We start from the raw sequence: 10,403 nt of genomic DNA, 5'->3' as shown, positions 1-10,403 counted from the left end.
AGCAAAATCGGCCCTGAAAGACTACAATGGACAGGAGATTGAGAGTTTTGGCACATGCAGACTAAAAGTGACAGTAAAGGATAAAGTGCACCACCTGTGCTTCTCTATCGTTGCTGAAGCACATGAGTCACTGCTTGGTGACAAAGCCTGTGAAGATCTTGGATTGGTGAGACACGTGTATTACATCAACACAGATGTGGACTCGCCACCTGACTCTGTAGGCGACATAGTTCAGAGCTTTGCAGATGTTTTTAAAGGACTGGGCACCTTACCCTTCACATACAAAATCGCACTGAAGGAAAATGCAAAGCCAGTTGTGCATGCTGCCAGAAGAGTTCCTGTGCCACTGAAAGATAAGTTGAAGAAGGAATTGGACAGAATGACAGCCCTGGGAATGATAAGAAAGGTTGAAGAGCCAACCGACTGGGTCAACTCCATGGTGTGTGTAAAGAAAAAGAGTGGTGACCTGAGAATATGCATGGATCCGAAGGATCTAAATGAAAACATCAAATGGGAGCATTACCAAATACCTAAGAGGGAGGAGATTACCTGTGAAATGGCGGGTGCCAGGTACGAAACTCACAAGGTTACTGAACACAAAATGAAAAACTGCAAAGAATTGCAGAAGTGCAGTCTTTGACTTCTCAATGAAACAGATGGGGGTTTTTTTGTTTTTTTTTTGTGTCCCGTTTGGATCTTTAGCCATCAGAATTGTTGTCTTAAGGCCAAGAAAGATGCCAAGCGGATTTATTTTACCAAGCGGATCATCATGGCCTTGCCATATTGGTCCATTTGATTGACCTTTATTATAATTATGAATTTATTTTATTTTCAGTTGCTACAAACGGGACAGACGTGACTGGGGGACAGGACAGGGAGAAAGAATGAAAGAAAGAGAGGGAGAGAAAGAAAACCAAAGGGGAGAAGAGACGGTGAGAAGGGGGGGAAGAAAGAAAGAAAAAAAAAAAACACCTGGATCACCTGTATGGAGAAAAAAAACAGAAGAGAAAGCAAACAACAAAGTGCAACATAGTAAAAAAAACCGGCACCATCACAATAAACTAGCTAGCAGTAGATATCAGTAGATACTAAATAATAAACGATATTGTGCAGCACGCAAAATAGACAGCGCACAATGTGCTTTGAGGCAGCAGCCAAGAAAGCTGTAGTCCGCGTCTGTGAATACCCGTGTGTACACCTGTGTGCATACCTGTGTGGATCAGCATGCTTGCATTCCAAAGGTTTCCCCATGTAACGATCTGCTAGGGAGTGTGGGGGGGCCACAGCCCCGTCCACCAGGGTATGAAGCAGGTATGGAGGAGATCAAAACTCCAGACATCCAGAGGCCCCCAGAACACAAGAGACCAAGGAAGACCAACAGAGGGGCAGCCGCGCCACTGTCCCAGTAAGAGCTGAGGAGAGTCCCAGATGAGGGCTCACTCAGCAGCCGCGGAGCAGAAGCCAGGGGGAGTTGCAGTGACGCGCCCGTGAGCTCCGCCGGCAGCCAGCCGTGCCTGAGTGACCGAGCCCCCGGCCGAGAGGCCGGTGAGTGGAGATAGGCCTCCAAACCTTGGAGGGCCTGAGATGTCCCCAGAGAGGTGGCGTCTGATACTCAACCTGACATATAGACACAGACATACAGGCACACACAGACACAAACATCCATTCCCACCCTCATGCTCTCATATGCACTTACTCCACACTCAACCAACGTGGAGACAGACATAAAGAGACGCTGTACACACAATCACACTCCCCAAGCGTACTCTACAAACCGGGTCTAGGTACCCTTGCCCCTGGAGGGGGGAACTGCACCCAGACCCAGGTGGTGTTACCCTTTTCCCTGCGGTGGGGAGAGGCAGACCGCCCCGACTCCGCAGCAGCAGGGAGGCCCCACACTCCAGACCGCAGTCGGACGGCCAACTCCTCCTAGCCCCCCCCGCTCCAGCAGGCCGCAGAGAACGGGGGTGAGAGAAGACTCCAAACCTCCCTCCACCCGCTCATTGTAGTGTTGATGCATGTGTGTTCTAAGGTGCATTTAAAACCCAGGAGGGCATGGAGCTACCTGCCAGAGAGCAGCAGGTAAGCGCATGGTCCCTCCTGCTAGCCCTCAATGTCTATGTGGAGATTATCCCCACTGCGAGAGTCACCACATTCCCAAACCAGAAACCGTGGATGGACAGATCGATCCGCACTGCAGTAAATGCCAGGACCGCCTCCTACAACGCGGGTCTCGCCACTGGCGATATGAGCGCCTACAAAGCGGCCTCATACGGCGTGCGGTGAGAGATGCCAAACGCAGGTACCGGGAACGTGTGGAGTCCCGCTTCCACCAGGGCGACACACGGAGTATGTGGCACGGACTACGCACCATTACGGACTACAAAGCCAGGGACACTGCGCCGATCAACGCCGACTCTGCATTCACCAACGTGCTGAATCGGTTCTACGCCCGTTTCGAGGTTAGCCAGGCGGCTAATGCTATCTACCGCCTGACTACCGAGGACAGTGACGTCATCAGCGAGAGACCGGTGACCAGCATCGCGGAGCATGACGTCCGAGCGGCACTGAGGAGAGTGAACACAAGGAAAGCGGCGGGGCCAGACGGTATCACCGGCCGTCTGCTGCGCTGCTGTGCTGACCAGCTAGCAGGTGTGTTCACTTACATCTTCAACGAGTCCCTGGCGAAGTCTGTGGTCCCCACATGCTTCAAAAGATCCACCAACTGTCACGGTCTGGCTGGGGCAGACCGTATGTGTTGCAGAGGAGGACTCAAACGCAGACCAAAACGTAGTGTGGATAAACAAAACAAGCCGTTTATTGAGGCTAGCAATGAGGGTAAAAATAATCGGGCATCGGTGAAAACTAAACAATAACCCAAACTGGGTGAACTAATAACAAAACATGAAAAAGCTTAACCATAGTGAACTGACATGGATGAGCAGACGACCTGACAACAAATGACTGAAAGCACACGGACTAAATACACACAGGATGATGAGGGAAGTGGGAACACATGGGGAAACAGCTGGCACACATGAACATAATGACGTCACCGTGGGAGAGTAAAACTGAACACGATGAACACAGAAACACCAGACCTCTTCACAATAAAACAGGAAACATAAAGAGACATAGACATGACAACCCGAACTTGACAACGTAAGACACAGACATGAAACGCATGAAGAGCAGGGGAGATTTAACATAGTTGGAAACACAAGGGGGAAATAATAAGAACTAGAAACACCTAGGCATGATAACAAATGAACTTAGGAAACCTGACGGGCTTACATAAACTAAAACTCAAAACGCTGGGTCAACAGACCCAGGATCATGACACCATCATCCCTGTGCCCAAGAACAGCAAACCCTCATCCCTGAACGATTACCGGCCAGTTGCACTGACCTCGGTAGTAATGAAGGTGTTTGAGAGGCTGCTGAAGAACATCATCTCCTCCTCCATCCCAGACACCACAGATCCGCTGCAGTTCGCCTACAGATCCAACAGATCCACAGAGGATGCCATCGCCCACGTCCTACACACCACTCTCAGCCACGTGGACAAGAAACAGGGTAACTATGTGCGAATGCTGTTTGTTGATTACAGTTCAGCGTTTAACACAATAGTGCCCTGCAGACTGTTCACAAAGCTGAGGGATCTGGGACTTAACAGCCGTCTGTGTGCATGGCTGTTGGACTTCCTCACTGGCAGAACTCAGATGGTGAGGGTGGGCAGGTGCTTCTCCAACAGCATCACCATCAACACAGGAGCACCTCAGGGATGTGTCCTCTCGCCACTGCTCTACTCCCTCTACACTTCAGACTGTGTGGCCACCCATGGCTCCAACACCATTGTGAAGTTTGCTGACGACACAGTGGTGTTGGGTGCCATCTCCAACAACGATGAGACGGCCTACATGGATGAAGTGAAGAATCTGGCATCGTGGTGCCAGGACAACCACCTCCAGCTGAACGTCAGCAAGACCAAGGAGCTGGTGGTGGACTTCAGAAGGGGTCAGCACAGAGACTACAAGCCCATTATCATCAATGGAGCTCCAGTGGAGAGGGTGCAGTCCTTCAAGTATCTTGGTGTCCACATCTCCTCAGACCTGACATCGGCTGCCCACATTCAGGTCCAGACCAAAAAGGCTAGGCAGCGCCTGTATCACCTACGACAACTGAAGAAGTTCAGGGTCTCTCCAAAGATCCTCAGGATTTTCTATACAGGCGCTGTGGAGAGCATCCTCACACAGAACATGACATCGTGGTTCGGGAACAGCTGTGTGAAGGACCAAAAAGCTCTCCAGAGAGTGATCCGTACAGCAGAACGCTGCTGCAGGATTGCTCTCCCCCCGCTTCAGGACACCTACACCAGGAGATGCCGGACTAGAGCAGCGCAGATACTGAAGGACCCGTCCCATCCTGGCAACAAACTGTTCCAACTTCTGCAATCTGGTAGAAGGTTCCGCATCTTCCGGGCAAGGACAGAGAGACTCAAGAGGAGCTTCTATCCCCAAGCCATCCGTGCCCTAAACACACACACCAGCCCTCTCACATCATCTATAATTGACTGAGACAGGACTCTTCCAGACACTAAACCAAGGCACAATGTACATTTCAATTCCTTTAATTTTAAATATGTTTATATTGTCTATCCTGTAAAATAGTCAGATATCTATTCATATTAATGTACAGAATTCACCTGCTTGCTGCTACTACTGCACATTCACCCAGTGTATATACTATATGTGTATATATATATATATATATATATATATATATATATATAATGTTCTTCCTCTACACCCCCCCCCCCATTTTTGCACATGTCGAGGAGCGTGTCAGGCTACATTTCACTGTGTGTTATACTTGTATAACTATGCATGTGACAAATAATAAAGAACCTTGAACCTTGAACCTTGAACCTCTACGTGTATTTAACATTGAGAGGTGGGCAACGACGCCGGGGGTGGGGTGTACACCCATGGTGGTTGTGGTGGAGCGGGAAGGGGGAGGCAGCTGGAGATGGGGAGGGAAGGAAGGGAGGGGCAGGTGACCCCTCCCTGGGGCCAGCTCCCCCGCTGACCCCAGTAGGCACTCCCATACTCCGCGACCCGCCAGGGAAAGGGGGCCCAGGCCCATCCAGACCGGGGCCCAGTGCAGCAGCGCCCCCCGGCACCATAGAGCCCGGGACAGTCCACCCAACCCCACCACAGAGAAAACTGCACCCACCCCACCATCCACTCATCTTCCAGACTACATGAGACAATAGACGCCCAGGCTGAGATCTTCCTCCACCTCTCCTGTATCTCCCCCTCCTGCAGAGAGTTCCTGAGGAGAGGAAAGCTCCTGCAAGGTGTAACAACCTCCCCCACCAGTTGAAGAGCCCCCCAGGTGGCTCGACGCACCGGCGGCACCCTGCGCCAGGGATGGGCCCCCATGCACCCACCCGCCCACAACCCCGGCAACACACAAACCAGGACCCAAGGCCCCGAGGCCCGGCCAGGGCCCCAGCCCAGAGACGGAGCGCCCCCAGAACCTCACGCCCATCCCGGACCCACCCAGGGGACAGCCAGGCTACCAGGTCAGTAACCCACGTCCGTCAGCACAGACCCTCCCCTAGCCCCGCTGCACGCAGCCACGAGGAAACAGTCACCCGAGAGCCAAAAGAGCCCCCAACCGGACATGACCGCTACCCCGGGTTGAGCCCCCCAAGGAAGATGCCTCCGGGGAACCCCCCGACGCCCTAAGCGTGTCCCTACCCCCACCCCAATCACAACAGTGAAGGCGGGACCAAACAGATGGTTTTTGAAAGCAAGAACTTTAGAGAGTTTAGCTCCATCCAGTTCCATGAAAACCTTCTGGAAAACGTCAAAGTTGTAGCGAAGGTCCGCAGGGTAGGCAAGGTTTAATGCATACATGAGTCCAAATAGCATTATCACAGCAAATGCTACATTATCCAAATTCTTCACCACCCTGATGCCTGCAAGGACAACTCTTGTTCATCTGCTGAAGCTTGCTCTTTAAGGAGATAAATTCAAACAGTGGTGTCTTCAACAGTCTCACTGATGGCACGTTCTTCCATGCCCTGTAAAAAAAGAAGCCATGTTAGTCATTTCATGCCAAGTAAGTAATATGACACTGTGGAAAGTCCGAAAAAAAAGAAAAAAAAAGACAAGTACATACCACATACTCCCGGATAAGCATGCCAGGGTCTTCACCCATGTAGATTTCACTGTGTGTTATACTTGTATAACTATGCATGTTACAAATAAAGAACCTTGAACCTTTAACCTTGATACACACTCCCTTGACACACTCAGCATCAACATCTTCACACTGAAATGAAATGTATGTAATTAGCATCTTCATTCAGCTCTTGTCCTTCATTTAAGTTTTAATAGTGTACTTTACATGAATGTTTTTAAAGTAAAGGCACACAAATTAATAATAGATTTACTGGCAATTAATAATAAGTTGACAAAGTGAAGGTTAAAAAAACAAGCAGATATAAAAATACAAAATGAGAGAATTTATCATGGGAAACATTTGAAATCTTCCACAATTATAAAGTTTCATCCAAAGAGGATCATGTTAAGTGAATGTTGAGGCTTAATCACTTACATTATCCATTCATGCCACAATTCTTTTCAGTATTAGTCCAAGCTCTGCTCTTCTGTTGACCAACTTCACCAGGTTGTCCAGGTGGAGAGCCAGCTGAGCCACGAACTTTGTCTGAGGGGGGATGGTGGCAATTCTCTTAAACTCAGTGTTGATCTGAAAACATGAGCACAGAGAAATGAGCTTTAAAGGTTTAATACCTGGAAGAAGGCTGCAATCACTCATGCTGAAGAAATGGGCTGTCAAATAACAACTGTGCCTTAACCATTTTAGGCTAATACCACAAGAACACCGTGTATGAGGCAAACCTTACCTCATGGAAATCAAATAGATCAGGCCATCTTGCCATGAAAGCCTCCACCATTGGTGCATCACGAACAACTTCATGTTTTCATGTCTTCTGTATGAAAAAGTTTTCTGTTACTCTTTTTTATGTCCATGTGGTGGGCTTTGGCATGTCAATAGCTTTAAGAGTCCCTTTGTCTGCTACTTCTGAAACTGAGGTGAGGTTAAAAAACTCATTCCCAAACAAGGAATCCATAAACTGAAGTCTGAAACTGCCCTGAAGACAACACTGTCTCTTGACTTCAACGATGAGATCCTCAGTTGATTCCATGTGTCATTCTGTCTGTCTCTCAGTGTCAGGTCTGGGTCTCATGTGAGTGTGTTCAGTTTTACCTCTGTCTCGTCTTGTTGATCATTCCCAGCTGTGTCCACCACCTGTGTGTAATTCCCCTGTGTTTCTCTGGGTGTATTTAAGTCATGTCCTCCGTCATTGTAGTTGCTGGTCCGTCTGTGTATTCCACCCTGCCTCATCTGCGTGTTCTCCCTGCTGTCCGCCGTTAGTCTCTTCTGGTCGTTCTCGTTAAGGTTTGTGCTCTGTAGTTTAGTTGATCCCAGTATAGTTTAGTTCCAGCTCCTTTTGCTGTTTGTGTTTACTTTCATGTTCAATAAACCACCTTTACACCTTCACGACTACCTGCACTTGGATCCTCCTTTTTCCTTTTCTACACGGCTCTCCTCACCCGCCGTGACAGTACGGACCAGCCAGATATGGATCCAGCGGCATTCACCCCACCCACGGAGCTTCGGGACCTCATCACGAACTCCGCTTCACAAATAATCAACCTGTGGCTAGAGCACGAGGGAGAAGCATTCCTCCACGTTCTGGAAGCCAGACTGCAACAGCTGCTCACGGATTATCCCTGGCTATTGGACTCACTACACCCTCTGGTACAAAACTTCATTCTCCACGAACTTCACCTCCACCCTCCAGCCGCTACCGCTTCCCAACCCAGCCCGCCGGCGAAGGTTTTGCCCGGCCCACCGGAGGTTTTGCCCGGCCCGCCGGAGGTTTTGCCCGGCCCGCCGGAGCGGTCGGCAGGGAGGAAGCGACGTTCGCGTCACCGGCGCGGCACCCCACAGCCGGACTTCAGGATGACAAAACAGTCGGCTGTGGTGAGTGAAACAGACACTCTTTCTGTTCCTTCTGACCCAGATACTAGGTCTATTTCTTCTGGAGCTATTTTTTGTGTCTCCTCTAAAAATAATAAGGATTTCCCTGTCTCGCCCATGGCCATTGCTCCTAAGACTACCTTTGTTGAGCAGACTTTTTGTGCTAATGACTATGTTCATGCTGTTGTTCCCATGCCCGGAGTAGCTGAGCCTAGCACTACGAACATAGGGAATTTAAGCATCAGGGAAGCTTTCTTGTCTCCGTCAGTTCCTTCAGGGAAAGTAATAAAACTTTTTGAAACTGGTTTTTCTGGCCATATTGTCCCATCCTCACTTTCACCTCAGTCAGCAGCCCAGCTGCCCTCAGTTTGGCCAGCAGCCCAGCTGCCTTCAGTTCAGCCAGCAGCCCAGCCGCCCTCAGTTCAGCCAGCCGCCCAGCCGCCCTCAGTTCAGCCAGCCGCCCAGCTGCCCTCAGTTCAGCCAGCCACTCCACCACCTGTTACAATTTCGCTACCTGTAGCTCACTTGCCACCAGTTCAGCAGCCTACCCACTCACTCATTCAGCCACCATCCTCACTGTCTCATTCTAAGCAGGGAACACACTTCACCACAACATCTGTTGGTTCTCTTAAGCTGGCCATGTCAGAAACAGTTGCTCCCTCTAGGGCAGGGGTGCTCAATACGTCGATCGCGATCGACCAGTCGATCGCAAAGGTAGTATTGGTAGATCGCATGGCATTAAAAAAATAGATGCCAGCCTATCATCCATCCCGTCACTTGATTGATACAGGGAAGCCAGTCAGATGACAGCAGATTTTTTCTGACGCTTAGGTCGCTGCGCATGCGCAAACAGCGGCGCGAAGTGTAGTAAAACTGACAAGCTAGTCAGCGAGTTAACTCCAATTTTTAGCTCTCGGTTTTTTCTCTTAAACCTGGCCGTCAGCAGCTACTGTCCGGACTATGCATCCCTGGCTGATTCAATTCAGTGCAAGTCATCAGAGTAAACTCAGGTAATGACAAAAAATTTACATAGTTAATTGTGTTGTGAAATATTGGATATTGCGGTTATGCATGTATATACATTGTAGATATAAAGAATCCTCAATATATTTATAAATAAGTATATGTTTTGGATTTTTGTAGTGGGTAGATCATTTTGACTTGGTCATTTTATAAGTAGCTCACATGCGGAAAAAGTGTGAGCACCCCTGCTCTAGGGCCTCCCCAGAGGCTGGGTGTCAGTCACCAGCCAACTCTGGACCCCTAGAGGTCAAGACACCAGCGCCAGCAGCCTCACCGGAGAGCTCACCAGAACAGTCTCAGCTCTCAGCACCCCCTGAGAGTTCAAGTGGGTTCATCCGTCCGCCTCCGTCCTCTGAGTGTATTGGGGAACACTTTCAGCCCTCTGAGGACTGCATCCCACTGTTGCTGCCTGAGTCTAGCCACTGTGCTGCTCAGTCCCAGCCAGTGTCCACACTGGCAGTGGTCTCCGTACCTGCTGCTTCAGTGTCTGCTCTAGCTGGAGGGCCCAAGGAGCCCGTCCAGCCTCAAGTTTCGTCAGCTGGGGGTTCGGGTGAACCCAGCCAGCCTCATGCCACGTCAGCTGGAGGGCCCGAGGAGCCCGTCCAGCCTCATGCCACGTCAGCTGGGGGTTCAGGAGAACCGCACCAGCCTCATGCCACGTCAGCTGGGGGTTCAGGAGAACCGCACCAGCCTCATGCCACGTCAGCTGGAGGGCCCGAGGAGCCCGGCCAGCACCATGTTTCGTCTGCTGGGGGTTCTGGAGAACCCAGCCAGCCTCATGCCACGTCAGCTGGAGGGCCCGAGGAGCCCGTCCAGCCTCATGCCACGTCAGCTGGAGGGCCCGAGGAGCCCGTCCAGCCTCAAGCCACGTCTGCTGGAGGGCCCGAGGAGCCCGGCCAGCACCATGTTTCATCTGCTGGGGGTTCTGGAGAACCCAGCCAGCCTCAAGCCACGTCTGCTGGAGGGCCCGAGGAGCCCGTCCAGCCTCAAGCCACGTCTGCTGGAGGGCCCGAGGAGCCCACCCAGCACCACGCCTCGTTAGCTGAGGGTCCTGGAGGACCCAGCCAGCACGCCCTCACACCTGCTGACGGTCCCGGAGGACCCAGCCAGCACATCTCTACATCATCACCTGCAGCATTCACGCCACCGCCTGCTGCATTCACGCCACCGCCTGCTGCATTCACATCATCGCCATTCGCATCACTGCCTGCAGCGTCGCTGCCGTCAGGTTCCGCAGCCGTCCCGCTGCCGTCAGGTTCCGCAGCCGTCCCGCTGCCGTCAGGTTCCGCAGCCGTCCCGCT

The 10,403-nt window shown here is 51.1% G+C and overlaps 1 pseudogene; it reads right to left on the bottom strand.

Moving 5' to 3' along the window:
* Positions 1-838: 838 nt before the first annotated feature.
* LOC146664434 (uncharacterized) lies at positions 839-7,724 on the bottom strand (annotated as a pseudogene).
* Between the last annotated feature and the right edge of the window lie 2,679 nt (positions 7,725-10,403).

Source organism: Rhamphochromis longiceps, linkage group LG7, assembly GCF_057381845.1.
Source record: "Rhamphochromis longiceps isolate RC_006_pf linkage group LG7, R_longiceps_female_GT1.1, whole genome shotgun sequence".
Taxonomy (NCBI): Eukaryota; Metazoa; Chordata; class Actinopteri; order Cichliformes; family Cichlidae; genus Rhamphochromis; species Rhamphochromis longiceps.
Note: the sequence above shows the minus strand (reverse complement) of the source record. Positions and strands in the feature narration are given on the sequence as shown.